The 19,857-nt window shown below is 41.8% G+C and overlaps 1 long non-coding RNA gene across 1 annotated transcript; it reads left to right on the top strand.

The window, feature by feature from the left end:
- Positions 1 to 9,401: 9,401 nt before the first annotated feature.
- Positions 9,402 to 12,611, top strand: LOC124004288. The gene is made up of 4 exons (XR_006833341.1): positions 9,402 to 9,647; positions 10,314 to 10,386; positions 11,078 to 11,189; positions 11,278 to 12,611. It is a non-coding gene; the product is annotated as an uncharacterized LOC124004288 (long non-coding RNA).
- Positions 12,612 to 19,857: the final 7,246 nt, after the last annotated feature.

Below are 19,857 nucleotides of genomic sequence, written 5' to 3' on the forward strand. Positions count from 1 at the left end.
CAGCTGAGATCTGGCCGGCTATGATCACTGCGTGAATGGGGGTGTTCTTTACAGCTCAAGAACGCCTGTCCTCTGCCCCTATTGCCCCTGGTCCACTTCAATATTAGGGCACTTTTGTCTTGTTACTTTGCCTCATCACATACACCTGACCATCAAAACCCCACCATGATACATATAACAACCAAATAGACCGCTGATTGATTCTAAAACAGTGTAGTGTGAAGGTTAGTAAGATGACCCTCCAATTATTGATAGACAATACCAGAGATCAGGGCTGAATTTATATTTTATTTGGAGTATATTGATGCATTTGTCATTGTGTTTTGATAATGAATTACTTATCAAGGACAATGCTAAAGTAATATTTCACCTGAACGAGGTAACCTGTGGCGGTTGTGAAAATATGCGATGACCCAATTGATTCAGATTGCAACATTTACTTGTTTATATGTTTGTTCATATTAACAAAGGATTTATAGCGAAATATGAGAGAGTTGAAAGAGAGAGAGAGAGAGAGAGAGAGAGAGAGAGAGAGAGAGAGAGAGAGAGAGAGAGAGAGAGAGAGAGAGAGAGAGAGAGAGAGAGAGAGAGAGAGAGAGAGAGAGAGAGAGAGAGAGAGAGAGAGAGAATGAATGCACTTGACTTCTGGCAGTCGCTGTGGTTGATGCTTGCATAAGACTGAAGGTCAGACATAAGCGCTGACTGCAGTTTTCCCTGTTCTGCAGCACTCAGAGTGAAGGGTCAAAGGTTGATCTGATAGGGATGTACACGATGAGCTCTTTTCTAGTGGTACAGAACACAGTATCTCATTTAGATAGGTACACAATGATCTCTGTTCTACTGGTACGGAACACAGTATCTCCTTTAGAGAACTGAGGTAGCCCAAAAATAACTTTATAACACCTACAGTATAACACAATAGATCTACTGAAAACACACCATCACACTTTATATTACAATATTTTCATTCTTTATCCTTCTCATACACACATACACAATCTAACATTCACATAATTCACTATAAAAAGCCAATACATGTACTGTATTCACTTTGAACCCTTAACAGGGCCCATGCCCAACTCTCCCAACTCCCTTCGTTCACAAGCTCTTTGATATCTTCCTACTTCCTGAAGGAAAGTGTTTACATTTACCTGGTGCCTTTTGAAAGAAAGTGTTCACACACACACCCTTTCATATGGTGACCCATTGTGGTTACCGCTATGTGGAATCAATTAGCAATCATGTATCATACATGTAGTTTAGATGTTTACACTTTACAAACACATTTAATTTCTGTATTTTTTTGTACCTTTATTTAACTAGGCAACTCAGTTAAGAACAAATTCTTATTTATTATGAAGGCCTACCAAACACCTACAAGAGAGACACCACAACACTTCATAAAGAGAGAACTAAGACAACAAGATAGCATGGCAGCAACACATGACAACAAGGCATGGTAGCAACACCACATGACAACAACATGGTGCAACACAACATGGCAGCTGCCCCTCTCTGCCCTTCATTACGCACACCTGTCACCATCATTACATGCATCAGCGCTCATTGGACTTACCTAGACTCCTTTACTTTGTTAAATAACCCTTTCCTTGAAAGAAAGGACGAAAAAGGTTCTAGGTAAAAACCCTTTGCCTTACAAAGAACCCTCATCTCCACCCCCCAAAAAAATCAGATAAAAACAGTTATTGACAGAACCTTATCACTCCGTAAAGAACCCTTTGGAACCCTTTTTTCTAAGGGTGTAGAACTGTAACATAACTAGACTCTGCTAGGTTCCAACACACACCATGCATTTGAACTATTCACAACTTTCTCATTAAAGCCCCAATCAGCATAGCTGCCCTTGACTAACCACTTACCCAATGCTTATGGCTTTGATGGATGTGTTTTTAAAGAGGGGGACAACAGAGAGAGGGAGGCAGATGGCAGGGAACTGTTGTGTCTAATGAAGTCCGGGCCATCGTCATTGACCATGTGGAAAACAGAGGCCTTACCATGGCAGAGGCTGCCAGATTAGTTCGCCCCAATCTGAAAAGATCAACTGTCAATTCCATCATGAGAACATTTCGGCAAGAAAACCGGTAAGTCTGCATTATGCTTTACCATTATATTGACAGTAAATGACATATTGTAATGCATGTACATTCACAAAACATGTTACAGTGTTCTTACAGTATTATCCATTGACGGTGTACTCAGTTCTACCCTTAGAATTGACAGAAGACCCCATGGTGGTGGCCATGGCCGTGTGCTGACCGACCAGCAGGAGTGGAAATGGTGAGGGCCAGGAATGACATGCGGCTGTCCGAAATAAAGCACGCCACTGAGGAGAACAATGACACCTTTGTCAATGTGGCATCCATCAGCCTACCAACAATCGCCCGCCAGGTATCTCTGAAACACATTTACCCGGTGCCTTTTGAGAGAAACAACAAACGAGTAAAACAACTGCGGGCCGAGTATGTTCAGATACAGCACTGTATACTGTATTACTGTGACTATTTGATACAAATGCTAATTCACAATATCATATTGGAATTATACTGTAAAAATAACTGACCAAAATATATTTTTAGAGGGTGCTGGTGTTTGATGCTGCTGTGAACCATCACAAGTATGTCTTTGTTGAAGAAGCGGTATTCGACCTGGCCAAAACTCGGCACCGTGGGTGGAACCTTATCGGCCAATGGGTGACCGTCCAAGTGCCTTGGCAACTTAGGAAAACATCTCCATGTGCGCAGCTATCTCTGAAGATGGTGTGGTAGAACATAGGCCATTACTTGGATCCTACAATGTTGCACACCTCATTGTGTTTCTCAGTTAAATTGAGCAAGGTGTCAAGGTGAAAAGGTCACCTATGTCATTGTGTGGTACTAAGTTAGGTTCCACCGTGTAGAGGTGGTTTCGGGCCCATCCCTGTTTCGTGACCCGATACTCTCCTTTTTTCAGCTCTATTGTTTTTCAGCTTAGAGGTGGAAGGTGTACGATTGCCATTCGTGCCACCCTCCTTCTGGCCATGGATGACGCATGTGACGACATTATTGCAGACCCATGTCAAGCTTGGATTCACAATGCCAAAAGTTTTTTTCGCATGAACAATGAGGACATTCACTGTGATGTAGATGACCATTTTTGGCTAAATCCTCAAGACAGGCTTGATGCAAATTAATGCATGCTAAATGTGGTGTTTTATTTTCATGAATTTAATTCGTTTAATTTCTTACATTTGATTACAGACACCAATGTCACAATTATATATATGAATAATATGTTTTGTTGCATGAATGATTGTAGAGGATGTCTTCATTGATCCCACCTTTAATTACACATTGGATAGATATTATGGAAATGCATTTTCTGTACATTTTGTTGGGTTATGTAAGTGCATTGCCTAATGTGAAAACTGTGTAATCTACTGTAATTGACAGTACTGTAGCATATTACTTTCAGCACTTCTAGGGGCGATTTGAAACACATATTGCACTTTTTTGCTATTAGATTAACTGGTAATTAAAACAAATCAATTGAAAAGATATCGTTGTGTTGTGTTTTGGTGATTAAACCAATGTTTTCATTATATTTCACAATAAACTTATATTTACATTTACATTACATTTACATTTAAGTCATTTAGCAGACGCTCTTATCCAGAGCGACTTACAAATTGGTGCATTCACCTTATGACATCCAGTGGAACAGTCACTTTACAATAGTGCATCTAAATCTTAGGGGGGGAGAGGGATTACTTATCCTATCCTAGGTATTCCTTAAAGAGGTGGGGTTTCAGGTGTCTCCGGAAGGTGGTGATTGACTCCGCTGTCCTGGCGTCGTGAGGGAGTTTGTTCCACCATTGGGGGGCCAGGGCAGCGAACAGTTTTGACTGGGCTGAGCGGGAGCTGTACTTCCTCAGTGGTAGGGAGGCGAGCAGGCCAGAGGTGGATGAACGCACAGTGCCCTTGTTTGGGTGTAGGGCCTGATCAGAGCCTGGAGGTACTGAGGTGTCCATCCGTTCCCCTCACAGCTCCGTCGGAGGCAAGCACCATGGTCTTGTAGCGGATGCGAGCTTCAACTGGAAGCCAGTGGAGAGAACGGAGGAGCGGGGTGACGTGAGAGAACTTGGGAAGGTTGAACACCAGACGGGCTGCGGCGTTCTGGATGAGTTGAAGGGGTTTAATGGCACAGGCAGGGAGCCTTATATGTTGAATCAATGGTTGTTGTGATGATAGATGTTTACAGTACAAATGACAGCACAATGGTGGGTTTTGACTGAAAGATTGGCTTTGTTACAAGTGTGACCGGTTTAGAGTTTTGCACTAAGAGTTGTGAAAATGTACTACATACACTACATGACCAAAAGTATGGGCATTAATATGGAGTTGGTCCCCCCCACCCTCCGTTTGCTGTAATAACAGCCTCCACTCTTCTGGGAAGGCTTTCCACTAGATGTTGGAACATTGCTGCGGTAACTTGCTTCCATTCAGCCAAAAGAGGATTAGTGATGTCAGGCACTGAACCATGAAAAACATCCCCAGACCATTATTCCTCCTCCACCAAATTTTATTGTTGGCGTGATGCATGCAGGCAGGTAGTGTTCTCCTGGAATCCGCCAAACCCAGATTAGTCCGTCACACTGCCAGATGGTGAAGCGTGATTGATCACTCCAGAGAACGTGTTTCCACTGCTAAAAAGATGAATAGGACATGGCTCAAAAGAAGGATAGGACATGGATCAAAAGAAGGATAGGACAGCGGTAAAAAGAAGGATAGGACAGGGCTCAAAAGAAGGATAGGACAGGGCTCAAAATGAGTATAGGACATGGCTCAAAAGAAGGATAGGACATGGCTCAAAAGAAGGATAGGACAGGGCTCAAAAGAAGGATAGGACAGTGCTCAAAAGAAGGATAGGACAGGGTTCAAAATAAGGATAGGACAGGGCTCAAAAGAAGGATAGGACAGGGCTCAAAAGAAGGATAGGACAGGGCTCAAAAGAAGGATATGACAGGGCTCAAAATAAGGATAGGACAGGGCTCAAAATAAGGATAGGACAGGGCTCAGAATAAGGATAGGACAGGGCTCAGAATAAGGATAGGACAGGGCTCAGAATAAGGATAGGACAGGGCTCAGAATAAGGATAGGACAGGGCTCAGAATAAGGATAGGACAGGGCTCAGAATAAGGATAGGACAGGGCTCAGAATAAGGATAGGACAGGGCTCAGAATAAGGATAGGACAGGGCTCAGAATAAGGATAGGACAGGGCTCAGAATAAGGATAGGACAGGGCTCAGAATAAGGATAGGACAGGGCTCAGAATAAGGATAGGACAGTGCTCAGAATAAGGATAGGACAGGGCTCAGAATAAGGATAGGACAGGGCTCAGAATAAGGATAGGACAGTGCTCAGAATAAGGATAGGACAGGGCTCAGAATAAGGATAGGACAGTGCTCAGAATAAGGATAGGACAGGGCTCAGAATAAGGATAGGACAGGGCTCAAAATCCTCAAATGAATATAATACAACAAATGTTTTGTTTGAATCAGTGACGTTACACATGCACTACTCTTTATTGCAGCAGCCAACTGTATGACTATCTGTGCCTTTATATAAATAACACAGACAGAACTGGAGGGGTTGGGGGAGCTGTCTTTCTCCAGTTTTGTGTGCGTAATCTGGAATAATCTGGATTAAGACTGTGGGCTGGACAGCAGTACTGAAGCACTGTGTTTAATGCAGCTGGGTTATGTTGTTGCTGTATCTACAGTATAACACCACAGACAGTAAATGGTATAGAAATACTGCTGACGTTCCCAGGTTAAGTGGGTGTGATACTCATAAATTTAACCTGAGCCACAATAGTACAGGTCAGAACACAGGCCCTGAGCCTTTCTGAGGAATGAAGAAGACATGTCTCTTCAGTAATTGTGTTACGATGTGGTGTTATGGGCTACTGTTCTGGACAATTGAGCTAAAGGGTAATTCAAAATGTTTATAGAGTTTTGCATAGCTATAGATGCTGTGTATAGATTTGGTACAATGTGTTCAGAGATTAATGAACTGTTTCATGTTTGTGAGTGAGTGGATGAGTGGAGGCAAAGAGAGGATATTGGAGGTAGTAGAGTGAGCTCTCCATTGCTGTACTGAATACAGTAACCGCATGGTGGAGAGAGGGACTTTCTGCTCTGTGAGTGAGTCATATTGTGGTTCTCTACTCTGCTCGACTGGACAATATGTCTTTAAATGGCACACCCACAGTATCTCCAGTCAGTGCTTAAGTGAACCTCTTGTCTGCGTCATGGCCCACTACAGGTCAGAGAACAGCTTCCTTTCCCACACCTTAGCAACTCAGCTACGTGTGTGTAAGTAAGAGAGGTGGATGGTGTAGGTATTTAAGTGTAGTTTCCTGCAAATTACACAACGCCTGAGGTTGTGAGTGGCAATGAACACTATGGTGATGTCATTATTGGTTTGTGAGAGTAATTGTCAATGAGACACACAATGATAAAAAAAATCCCACTGAGTGATGTCATTTACACCCAGTAAAATGTGCAGCTATTTTCTGTTATGTTTTGTCAAATTGTATTCTGGTTTTCTGTTTTCTGTCAGTTGCGCTGTGTTGTAAGACATCTTTAGAATGTTTTGTTGTGTTAGACCACGTCTTTTGTTGTGATAACTACTATTATCAGATAGCCGTGTTTACTACACTGTTAGCCATTTTTGTAATTTAATCAGTAACTTACTGTATTTATCAACAGTATGATACTGTTTACAGTAGATACAGACAGCAGGGTCCAGATGCTACAGACAGGCCACTGGCAGGGCCAACCAATCATAGAGCAGCAAACCTTGTGAAGATGTCAGTACACACAATACACTACAGCGGCCTATCATTCCTCCAGTACTGTACAGTACACAGTCAATCAGAGAAGTCTCTGTCTGTCAGTCTGCAAGCAAACGTAATAACCCAAGTCAAGTAAAGAACAGACACCATTTTTGTAAAAAGAAATATTTAACTAGGCAAGTTAGTTAAGAACAAAAATTCCTATTTACAATGACGGCCTACCAGAAGGTCAAAGGCCTCCTGCGGTGACGGGGGCTTGGATTTATTTTATTTTATATATATACAGTTGAAGTTGTAAATTTACATACACTTAGGTTGGAGTCATTAAAACTCATTTTTCAACCACTCCACAAATGTCTTGATATCAACTATAGTTTTGGCAAGTCGGTTAGGACATCTACTTTGTGCATGACACAAGTCATTTTTCCAACAATTGTTCACAAACAGATTATTTCACTTATAATTCACTGAATCACAATTCCAGTGGGTCAGACGTTTACATACACTAAATTGACTGTGCCTTTAAAGAGCTTGGAAAATGATGTATTTGGCTAAGGTGTATGTAAACTTCCAAGTTCAACTGTATATAGGACAAACACATCACGACAAGAGAGACACCACAACACTACTTAAAAAGAGAACTTAGACAACATTATAGCTTGGCCGCAACACATGAAAACACAGCATGGTAGCAAAACAACATGGCAGCAGCAGAACATCGTAGCAGCACAAGACATGTTACAAACATTATTGTGCACAGACAACAGCAGAGGGCAAGAAGGTAGCGACATCAATACATCACGCAAAGCAACCATAACTGTCAGTAAGAGTGTCCATGATTTCATTTCATATGAGTAGACAGATATTGGAATACATGAGAGAAAGATGTTTGACACAGCATCAAGAGGATATTACATTCCAGGGGAGAAAGAGAGAGAAAAAAATTGAAAAGAGAGAAAGATGGACAATAGAGTCAGAGACACCATCAGAGAGAGAGAGGGGGGAGGGAAAAAGAGAGAAAAGGAAAATATAGAAAGACGGGTAGAAGAAAGAGAGAGTTATCTGAGTAGTCATGTCCTGGGCTGTTTGATTGTTCTTGGTGTGTTCCAGCGAGCCAGCAGACAGACAGGAAACAAGAGGAAGAGGATAAGACAGCAGAGTAGAGAAGAGAGGAGTGACTCACTCTGCTCAGTCCTGTGGTTGTGGTGGTCTTGTGATTACTGCTCCCATTGCTTTCTTTCTCTCTCTCTCTCTCTCTCTCTCTCTCTCTCTCTCTCTCTCTCTCTCTCTCTCTCTCTCTCTCTCTCTCTCTCTCACTCACACACATTGTTACTGTGTATCTACAGATTCTTTCTTCTGGTGAAGACACAGCATGGTGTGGTGTGCATGCGCGCATGCATGCCTGCGTGCGTACCTACGTGTGAGCGAGCATGCGTGTGTCACACTCTGGTTTGTTTCAACTGTCTTTGTGCTTGTCTCCACCCCCCTCCAGGTGTCGCCCATTTCCCCCATTATCCCCAATGTATTTATACCTGTGTTCTCTGTTTGTCTGTAGCCAGTTTGTTTTGTTTATCAAACCTACCAGCGGGTTTCCCCTTGCTCCTGTCTTTTTCTAGTTCCTGTTTTCTAGCTTCCCCGGTTTTGACCATTCTACCTGCCCTGAGCCTGCCTGCCGTTCTGTACCTTGTCACACCACCCTGGATTATTGACCTCTGCATGCCCTGACCCCGAGACTGCCTGCCATTCTGTACCTTACGGACTCTGATCTGGATAACTGACCTCTACCTGCCCTTGACCTGTCGTTTTGCCTGCCCCCTGTTCTAGTAATAAACTTTTGTTACTTCGACACAGTCTGCATCTGGGACTTCTCCTGAAACGTGATAGCATGTGTGTTTTCATATGAGCATGTCTGCGTGACTGTGTTTGTATCTGTGTATGAAGTACCCCATGCTCACACTATCTAACCTTCACTGCACCTGTCCCTACCACAACCCCTCAACGCCTTGCCTTCACTTCCTCTCTCAGTTTCTCTGACAACTGTCTCATATTAACTCCCACTTTCACTTCCTGGTTTAAGCAGTGGCTGTCTTACAACAAACAAGAACAGGCCAAAGAAACCAGAACTGCCAGGAAAACATGAAGGAGATAAGAAAACCTTTATATAACTAGGCAAGTCAGTTATTAAGAACACATTCTTATTTACAATGACGGTCTACATCGGCCAAACCCGGACGATGCTGGGCCAATTGTGCGCCACCCTATGGGACTCCCAATCACGGCCGGTTGTGATACAGCCTGGATTCAAACCAGCAGGTCTGTAGTGACGCCTCTAACACTGAGATGGGGTGCTTTAGACCGCTTCGCCACTCGGGAGAACAATGCCATTTGTTCAGATAACAGATGATTTATTGATCGATTAAATCATTCCTTCAGGCATCAGTCTCACTTCAGAATCCAAACCGGATGTAATATATTTCTTGCCACTGGTTGGCTTTGTGACGCTAGTCTGATTTCCAATAGGGAACACTGTAAACAGAAAGAGTTGCATACTTCCTCACCCAGCACGGTCACTGAGCTGGCAAGCTAAAGTTAGCTAGTGAGTCACAGAAATGTACGTTCAGTCTGTTAATTATTTCAGTCCGATTGGACTTATCCTACTCAAATCAACATGGCTCAACATAGTTTTTTCGTTTTTTGACCTCGACATTCTTGCTGGATAGATACTTTGATAGCTAACATGTGGGCTAATCTCCTGTGGATGCCTCCATCTAGTTCCCTAGAGCAGCAGACCGGTTAGTCAACTTTGCTTTCGAACTTTGTAATCATCTGTAAAGTTGTTTTACATGAAATCACACTTGCTAGCTAGCTATATTTTGTTAAAAAGCCTGTTCATGTAATTGGTTGTTTATTTGGAGCTAGCTTACTAAGCTATCACTAGCTAGCTAGGTGGTTAATGTGGTGTAGGCAACAGTACCTTTACAGTGTTACTGAATGACAACAATATAGCCTTGTAGCTGGCAAGTTGGTTGATTATGGGGTGCAGTAGGCTATAGTACAAAAGTACTAGTAGTTGGTTGATGGGGTGGGGTAAAGTAGGCTACAATACAGCAACAATAGCCTTCCTACTGTTCTGTTATTCGTTGGGTCTGGAAATGGTTAAATTAGATAATATAATAGAAATATCACACATTCGTGCTACGGATATGCCTTTTACTTGAGAGCTCTGTCTTTGCCAGGTCTCCCTTGACAAAATAATGTTTTTTTCGACCTGGTAAAATAAGCTTGTGTCCACTCTCACTAAATATAATTGTGTGGTTCGGTGGCAGATTTTCAAAAGAAAATAGACATATACAGTATATCATCAGCAATTTTCAACCAGATAAGATACACAGCTAACCCATATTTAATTGAATTCATAAATGTGGACACTAATTATTGTTAATATTCCAATCCTCTAGGCCCTCCATTCCCAAACCTGAAGCCCCCTGTCCCCAGCAGGAAATACCAAGAAAAACTTCCTATTGAGGAAATGTAAGATAACTAACTCAATGTCATATTTAGATTTAGAGTTACTGACATGAACAGAAGCATATACAAGCAATCTATCAAATGTATTTTATAAAGCCCCTTTTACATCAGCAGATGTCACCAAGTCCTTATACAGAAACCCAGCCTAAAACCCCAAAGTGCAAGCAATGCTGATGTATAAGCACAGTGGCTAGGGAAAACTCCCTAGAAAGTCAGGAACCTAGGAAGAAACCTAGAGAGGAACCGGGTTCTGGGGGGTGGCCAGTCCTCTTCTGGCTGTGCTAGTGGAGGTTATAAAACAGTACAGCGTTTTAGGCCAGATCGTTCTTCAAGATCGTTCAAGGTCCTGCAGCCTTTATTTAATTGTTGTAAGCCCTAGAGGCTTTGTAACGTCACAGGATTTAGCGTACTTGTCAATCCAGATCTGAATATTTGATATCCTTTTTACTGTACACAGTTTTTTCTTCTCCTAAGCTAATCACTGAATGTCCTACTACAAGGATGTGGTCAGGTTGACACACTTATGAGCCACAATAACACAGATCACACACACCAGAGATTGCGAGGGCAAGTACAATGATCAGTTGGGAAATTGAAGTCTGCTGCATGGTTGCCCCACATACACACACACTTAATTTAGGTTAGTGTGTAGTCAAGGCTTGATCGTTAAAATAATATAGTGTCTATCTTTCAGATCTGTCAACCAGGCTCGTGGGTGACAGGTAACCGTGTTTCCACAATGATGTTCCAGACCTGGAGTGGCACGCTGGAACTTCCAGAGGCTTGTAGACCTGAAGTAGTGTGAGGTAGGTAATTATCACACACACGTATACACACTCACTCTGTTTTGGTGTATAATTATTTTCACTTATGAAAATTGTTCCTCTCTTTTAGATCTGACACCCTTACTTCTCACAGCTGCAGTCGTCTGCTCCTGCACCTGCTACACCAGCCACGACAGGTGATTCAGGTAATTATCACATGCTTGTATACACACAGGCATACTCTTCCTCACTTTGGGCTCTATTCAATCACATCCACTTTAGCCGACATCCGCATAGCAGTTGTTTTGGCGGTGTCTGAGATGAAACTGTGTTAGAGCTGTCAAATTCACCAGCGGCTCCTGGCATTATACCTAAAGCGGACATTGCCGTTGGCTGCACAGAGTCGTAATAACAGAAATCTCATGCAGCCCTGTTTACAAGTTAGACCACTGGAATTTGAGATGTAATCTACACCTCATTTCGGCTGATAGAAATCCTCATTATTTAGTTGAATGATTTAGAATTTGAGCATCATTATTTCTCTATAACCTGCACTTTCTCATTCTGAACTTGTAACGCGAGTAGGACGGATGTAGCTTCGTGCCAGTGATCAACAGCAGCTTCTTCCTGATTTGACAGATCCTACTCAGTTACGCCTCAGACACCGCCAAAACATCAGCAATGCGTGTGTCGGCTATCGCCGGTTAATGCTTAATCTGATTGAATCTAGGCCTTACACTCATTCAGTCTGTTTAGTTGTATGATTATTGTCAGTTAAGAAAATGATGCCTCTCTTTTAGATCTGCCACCCCCAGCAGTCCTCTGCTGTGGTATTGAATTTACTGGCTACACCGGTTCCTACTACATTGGCCGTGAAGGGAGAATCTTTTGAGGATTCCCAGATGGATACAGGTCATTTAGAATGATATTACATACACATACGCTCACTCACACCAACAGATGTGCACACAAACATGTTGAACTGTATACTTACTGTCACGTTGTGCATCTCTCTTTCAGATCTGCCATGCACTCCACCACGACCCCAGACAGCCTCACCCAGAAGTGCATGCACCGGGCCTATCACAAAGCAGAGATGGGTGGCTGACAAGGAAAAATAAAACACAACATGCACACACACTCTCTCTCTCTGTTACACACACATTATCCCCAATGTAAATCAATTGTAATTATTTTATTTTAGGATTGGAGATATCTTACGCCTACATATCCATTATCAATAGCTACATAATTACTCTATACAATCAAAGTGTGATTGATAATATTGTAAGAGAATTGCTTAATTGGTAGTTTGAGGAAATTCTGTGTGCTTTTTTTCTGAGTTGAAAAACATGCCTCCCTCTCTCTCTCACTCACACACACCCAATGTAAAGACATTGTTTATTTTATGTATGTTCTATTTTATTTGAGGATTGTGTGCAATAAAGTACATTCACAGTTAAAGCAACAGTTTGGTTTATTGGATATTTCTCTGATTAATATAAATAAATGACCAAAAGGAAGTTGGCAGACCTGCAACCAACCCTCTGGGAGTGTGTGCAGGTTTTGTCATCTGGAGCTGACACGGCCCCAACAGCCCTCACATATGTATAGGGTTCCCATGAGTGGCAGGCAAATATGTTTGTTTTGCAAAATAAGTTTTTATGTACCAAGGCCATTCCCTGGCTACCTACCCAAATCGCTCAGGCTAAACTGACTTTAGTTCTCCACAATGAATGTATGTAAAATTCAGGATGAGATATCAGGCAACCAAGGCCAAGGAATGGCGAAAGAGATGACCTGGAGGGAGTTCCAGACCTCAGCTTTTTATGAAGCAGAAAACCACAGATGGTTGGCTAACAACAAAAAATGACACACACACACGTAAACACATTGTAATTACTTATTTATTTCATATGTATGCTCCATTTTATTTTAGGTTTGGAGATATTTAGGCCTACAGATTGTGTTATCCATTTCCCACAACAGACATATGCAGTTGTGCTTACTCAGTTGGTGGAGAGGTCATGGTTAGGAGAAATGGTGGCTGACAAGGAAAAATAATAGAGTGACCAATAGTTACTCTATTGTGATAGTTTAGTGTTTTAATTACTCAACAAGTAGCGCCCCAAGATGGGATCCAACTGTGTCTCAAAAGCAGTATAAAAGGTCAAATAAGGTCACCAGAATTTCTGTTACAAGTCTGGCTCCCGCGAATCAGGGGCAGGTGCTTACGCCAATCCGCCTTCCCTATCCACAATGCCCTAGCAAAACCAAAACATACTAGAATGTAACAGCGCTCTCTGTTGCCCCTAGTGGCCATTTTCCTCGTCATCTCCCGACATCCTCAAACATGGATGCATGTCTAACCTGGCTGATTATGTCACCACTCTGAACAAACAATGCTTTTTAAAAAAGTAGACAGTGCAGGTGTCCCATGTATTTGTGCATATTTCTCCATTTACATTCAAATGAAGTTTGAAGTTAAAGAAGTTAAAGTGTTGCCCCTTTCTTATCTTGTGAGGCATGTCCCAACATATACATGGTAATACAATGGTCAATAAATGTGCCTGTCAATAAAATGTTCAGTTCAATTAGCTGTAGCATGATATCAATATATTGCACAATACTACATACTCACCCAGATACATCTTGATATTGGGAAACTACAAGCCGTTAAAATAAATGGGTCATTCTCTGACTAAAATATCCTGTCACATTTGAACATAACAAGTCATTCCAAGAAATCATCACACAACTGTTTGTGTCATTTGGTGTTTGTACCTACTCCACATTTCATAACTACATACGCATTTCCACATTTCACATATTCCTATTTCGCAACTGTTTGAGCCACAATATTACATTACAGACCCAGTCTGCCTCCTGCTGGATATATTTAGTACTATTTGACAGCATAATCCCTTTGCATTGTAGAGTGATGGGGACACCTGCTGGTGGCAGAAAACATGTGGACTGCTGATGTCCTTGATTGATTTGATTCATATAAAGGCGTCCTTTTGCTTCCCACCTGAAAACGTTATTGTATATACTATTTTCTACATTGCAGAATAATAGTAAAGACATCAAAACTATGAGATATCACATATGGAATCATGTAGTAACCAAAAAAGTGTTAAACAAATCCAAATATATTTGAGATTTTTTAAAGTAGCCACCCTTTGCCTTGATGACAGCTTTGCACACTCTTGGCATTCTCTCACCCAGCTTCATGAGGTAGTAACCTGGAATGCATCTCAATTAACAGGTGTGCCTTCTTCAAAGTTAATTTGTGGAATTTCATTCCTTTTAAATCAAATCAAATCAAATCATATTTATTTATATAGCCCTTCGTACATCAGCTGATATCTGTACAGAAACCCAGAAACCCAGTGCTGTACAGAAACCCAGCCTAAAACCGCAAACAGCAAGCAATGCAGTTGTAGAAGCACGGTGGCTAGGAAAAACTCCCTAGAAAGGCCAAAACCCAGGAAGAAACCTGGAGAGGAAGCGGGTGGAGATTATAACAGAACATGGCCAAGATGTTCAAATGTTCATAAATGACCAGCATGGTCAAATAATAATAATCACAGTAGTTGTCGAGGGTGCAGCAAGTCAGCACCTCAGGAGTAAATGTCAGCTGGCTTTTCATAGCCGATCATTAAGAGTATCTCTACCACTCCTGCTGTCTCTAGAGAGTTGAAAACAGCAGGTCTGGGACAGGTAGCGTGTCCGGTGAACAGGTCAGGATTCCATAGCCGCAGGCAGAAGCCCTATTTGGCAAAAGACCAAGTCCATATTATGGCAAGAACAGCTCAAATAAGCAAAGAGAAACAACAGTCCATCATTACTTTAAGACATGAAGGTCAGTCAATATGGAACATTTCAAGAACTTTGAAAGTTGCTTCAAGTGCAGTCGCAAAAACCATCAAGCGCTATGAGGACCGCCACTGGAATGGAAGACCCAGAGTTACATCTGCTGCAGAGGATAAGTTCATTCCCAGATAAATTCTTCACAGAGTTCAAGTAACAGACACATCTCAAGATCAACTGTTCAGAGGAGACTGTGTGAATCAGGCCTTCATGCTTGAATTGCTGCAAAGAAACCACTACTAAAGGGCACCAATAAGAAGAGACTTGCTTGGGCCAAGAAACACGGACAATGAACCAAAACAGCTCAAATAAGCAAAGAGAACCCCTTCAATGAGTAGGTGTTCTAAAACGTTTGACCGGTAGTGTATTATGACGACATTTTGTGACGTTGTTGCTCGTTTTGGTCTTCGGCAAATGTTTCTTTGGATGTGCTCCCTCAGAACAACAGATCTATACATGCTTTATTTCAAATTGATATTGTATCCATTCCTTATGTCACAACTTACTGGAATACATTTGTCAATAATATCTGCTGGAAAAAAGTCTGGTTATTACAACACAAATACCTGCTCGTTAACAAGGTCAAAGATGTCTCTTTCAGAATGATCCATAAGTATTACCCTGCGAATCATTACCTGAAGAAACTCAAAAAATACATTAACATTAACTGTACTTTTTGGGTTGAGCATCCAGAAACAGTTTTGCATTCATTTTTGTCATTGTCTACATGTAAAGAAATGACAGTGTCACGTTCCTTTACTTCCTTTGTTTTGTCATTATTTAGTATGGTCAGGGCGTGAGTTGGGGTGGGCAGTCTATGTTTGTCTTTCTATGATTTGGGGATTTCTATGTTTCGGCCTAGAATGGTTCTCAATCAGAGGCAGGTGTCATTAGTTGTCTCTGATTGAGAATCATACTTAGGTATCCTGGGTTTCACTGTGTGTTTGTTTCAGTGTCTGTGTTTTTTCACCACACGGTACTGTTTTGGGTTTCGTTCATTCCATGTTTATTGTTTTAGTATTCGGTTGTTCATGTGTACTATTTCTTATTAAAAGAACCATGGACACTTACCACGCCGCATATTGGTCCTCCGATCCTTTTCGCCACTCCTCTTCGGAAGAAGAGGAGGAAATCTCTTACAGACGGAAAGATATTCATAGTTTTATAATTGCTAATATTCTTGACGACTTTTGTTTTTAATGGGTGAATGTGCTGCTCAGTTTCCTTAACTATAAGGATAAAGAAAAAAAATCCTCATCAATCTAATTGTGCTGATGGTAAAATGTAATATTCATAAATGTAAATTCACGAATGAACTCTTCCGTGTTTTCTATAAGGAATTTGAACAGTACATTAAGACCATTCTACATTCTTCTATTAAGAAAGCTGTTAGAACAATCAATATGTGTATCTTTTAATGTCTTTGTATAATCTGTAGTTTGTTGTACCTCCTAGCATATGTTATCATTGTCTGTTTGCATACTACTTGTATGTATACTGGTTTTTCTGTATATTTTATTTAAAAAATAATACGATTTATTCGGATGTTCACACACGTTTTTTCCTGAGGCAAGCCGAAGTTCAGTAGCAGAAGTCTTCACCCCTTCGTTGGTGATTGGTCAACAGTTGGGATTCTTCGATTAAGTGTTTGTTGCACTGAGCTCACTAGCTTGTGGTCAGAATTAGAACAAGAACATTGAGCTAACAATGGATTAGTCATAGAACAATGAGACAGATATTTCACCAGATGTATAAATGTGAAGCATCCTCTTAGCGTTTACACTCACTACCAAATATGGTAGAGAGAGGAAGCCCACTGGCTTGCAGTGGGAGAAGATGGAACAAGGTGGGTTTTGGCCGACATTCTGCTCATTTTCTCAATAGTTTTTTGTTCCAAACAAGAATCTGTTATGAACAGAGTGGACTAAGTTTTGTAAACATTACCCTTTGCAAAAATGAACATTGTTTAAAAGGAGTGTCAAGGCAAAATGAGTTATTGCACACATGCATTTTAAAGAGGAGGCGTTCTCTAACAGAAATATGTAGATGTATGCTAGAACGCGCCAGAGGGATCTCGCGAGCTCATGCTTGGCCCTGCCCACCTTCTTGCTGGCGCTGCCCACTATGACTCATTTGTTCCCATTGGTCTTGTTATTCTTTACATGACGGATCGCAACCAACTGAAAAGTGCACACAGCGCCACCTACTGTACTGGAAAGTGAGGCTCGTTATTCATCTATAAATCTTATCTAGCCCTGTGTTCCACCAACTGTTCTGAAGTGTGAAATCATTACACTTTGAGACACAAAAAAGGGAGGGGAAAAGGGAAGAAAATTGCCCTACCAACTAACCCTACACCCATTAAAACCTCACCAGTATTCCACTACATGGCCCTGATCTTACACCAGACCGGCAGCCTGGGAGGACGGGACTTTATCGTTCAACACATCTTGTAACTCCTCTGCAGTAAAATCTCGTACACTAAAATACTACTCTGCAGCTGCCACCACAACATCTCTTTTCTGAGATGTATGTTTCATTTCTGAGTTACAGTTAATAACCATGGAGATGAAAACTAAGAAGCCAACCTTACCAAAGCACATGTTATTGCTATCACTCTATTGGCCTCGGTCTACTGATAAGTAACCTCTTAAGATCCCTCGCCTTGGACCCATCTTCCTCTCCTACTCTCTTCACTGCCCCAGCAGAAGACACCTCTGATCCTGGAAACCTCGTCCTGCCTTTCTCTCAACGGACACTTCTGCTCTCCAACACCATAGTTCCCCCGTACAGTTAACACACACAACCTTTCCCACAGATACTACACATTCCTTTTTGCTCATGCCCTCCTGCACACTTCTCACATCCAGGAATGTGCCCTCCTACACACTGCTGCAACATGAGCCATAAGCTTAGCACCTAAAACACCATAATCGGTTCTGGACAATAGCTCTCACGGGATAACTGACAGATCCTAACTTGACTTTGTTGGGTAAACATTGCATCAAAACTCAGCAGGACAGACAGTGTCTTCTCTGTTTCATCACAATCTCCACCTAGTCTGCGTCGCACCAAATGGCAGGCATCACAGACACCGGGAAGTAATTCATCTTCCCTCTCGTCAACTTTGCACATTCAGCTAGCCATTGGCTCGACCAACCATTGGCTCGACCAACCCTGATGGTACTGATTTCTCTGTGTGTGTGTGTGTGTGTGTGTGTGTGTGTGTGTGTGTGTGTGTGTGTGTGTGTGTGTGTGTGTGTGTGTGTGTGTGTGTGTGTGTGTGTGTGTGTGTGTGTGTGTGTGTGTGTGTGTGTGTGTGTGTGCAAGAAGAAAAAACATGTTGTCTCACAATACTTGTAGAGAAATGCCAGCCTCCTCTTTCATGTTGCCTAAACGGTCTATGACTCTATCATACAGTACATGCTTTTGGTTTTTATTTTCCTAGGTTACCTGGTTAAAAAACTTGCTTGAAAGCCTGACTTCCTTTCATGTACAACAATGTGCCACAGGCCGGCTAGTTAACATTCGCATACTACGTCTAGCTACATGTTGAACTTCAAATCTCTCAGTCCAGGGGTACGATATAATTTATTTATGGTTGGATCAGAATCCCTGTTATAATCATTGGACAATACGGTGAATTAAGTAAAACCACAAGTCCAAATCCGTATATCCATCCATGGTTAATTTAGGAGATGGACAATTTTAGCTCGCTAGCTAGCCACCAGAGGACAACAACATATAGAGATGAGATTTCTCCTGTCAATAATGATGTTTGGCTTGTGATGTCATTGGTCTGAAGCAAAATCCAAACTGGCTCCCTTAAAATGTTTTTTTTTTTTTTGTGCACGAGGACCATTCACAGATGAGCTCACTCAGTGTAGCTCAATGCTGATTGGCTATGATTTTATTATTATTTATCAAGGGAAGCCAAATGCTTGTCGTCTTCCCTTGCATTCAATGCTATGGGCGGCAGCAATGTCATACTCTTTCTGACCAAAAAGCATCAGATAATGTAGATACGCTACACATACTGAGACAGAGGGGCGCTGTTTCGTTCATTCGGATGCTTTCTCCGATGAAATACATTCAGCCTCTTGCGAATTGAAGGAAATGTATGAAACACAGAGACTAAAGAAAAATAATTTTGTATGTGTTTTCTTGGTAATTTTGGGGGGGAAGCAGGCCACTGTATTTACACACTGTCACTGACCCTGAAACTGCCAGGTCTATCCACTGAAAGATGGCTTGGTTAGAATCTGTTAGATTATTCTTTGGACACTGTGCTAACACTGTGCCAAACAAGTTAGTGGTCCTTCTGTAGCTCAGTTGGTAGAGCATGGCGCTTGTAACGCCAGGGTAGTGGGTTCGATTCCCGGGACCACCCATACGTAGAATGTATGCACACATGACTGTAAGTCGCTTTGGATAAAAGCGTCTGCTAAATGGCATATATTATTATTATATTATCATTAAGTTTCAATGCCATACAACACTCCTTCCGAGGCCTCCAACTGCTTTTCAACCAATTGCTGCCCGCACCCTCCCGCCCGACTAGCATCACTACTCTGAACGGTTCTGACTTAGAATATGTGGACAACTACAAATACCTAGGTGTCTGGCTAGACTGTAAACTCTCCTTCCAGACTCACATTAAGCATCTCCAATCTAAAATTAAATCTAGAATCTGATTCCTATTTCGCAACAAAGCCTCCTTCCTTCACAAACATACCCTCGTAGAACTGACTATCCTACCGATCCTTGACTTCGGCGATGTCATTTACAAAATTGCTTCCAACACTCTACTCAGCAAATTGGATGTAGTCTATCACAG

This window comes from Oncorhynchus gorbuscha, linkage group LG18, assembly GCF_021184085.1.
Source record: "Oncorhynchus gorbuscha isolate QuinsamMale2020 ecotype Even-year linkage group LG18, OgorEven_v1.0, whole genome shotgun sequence".
Lineage (NCBI taxonomy): Eukaryota > Metazoa > Chordata > Actinopteri > Salmoniformes > Salmonidae > Oncorhynchus > Oncorhynchus gorbuscha.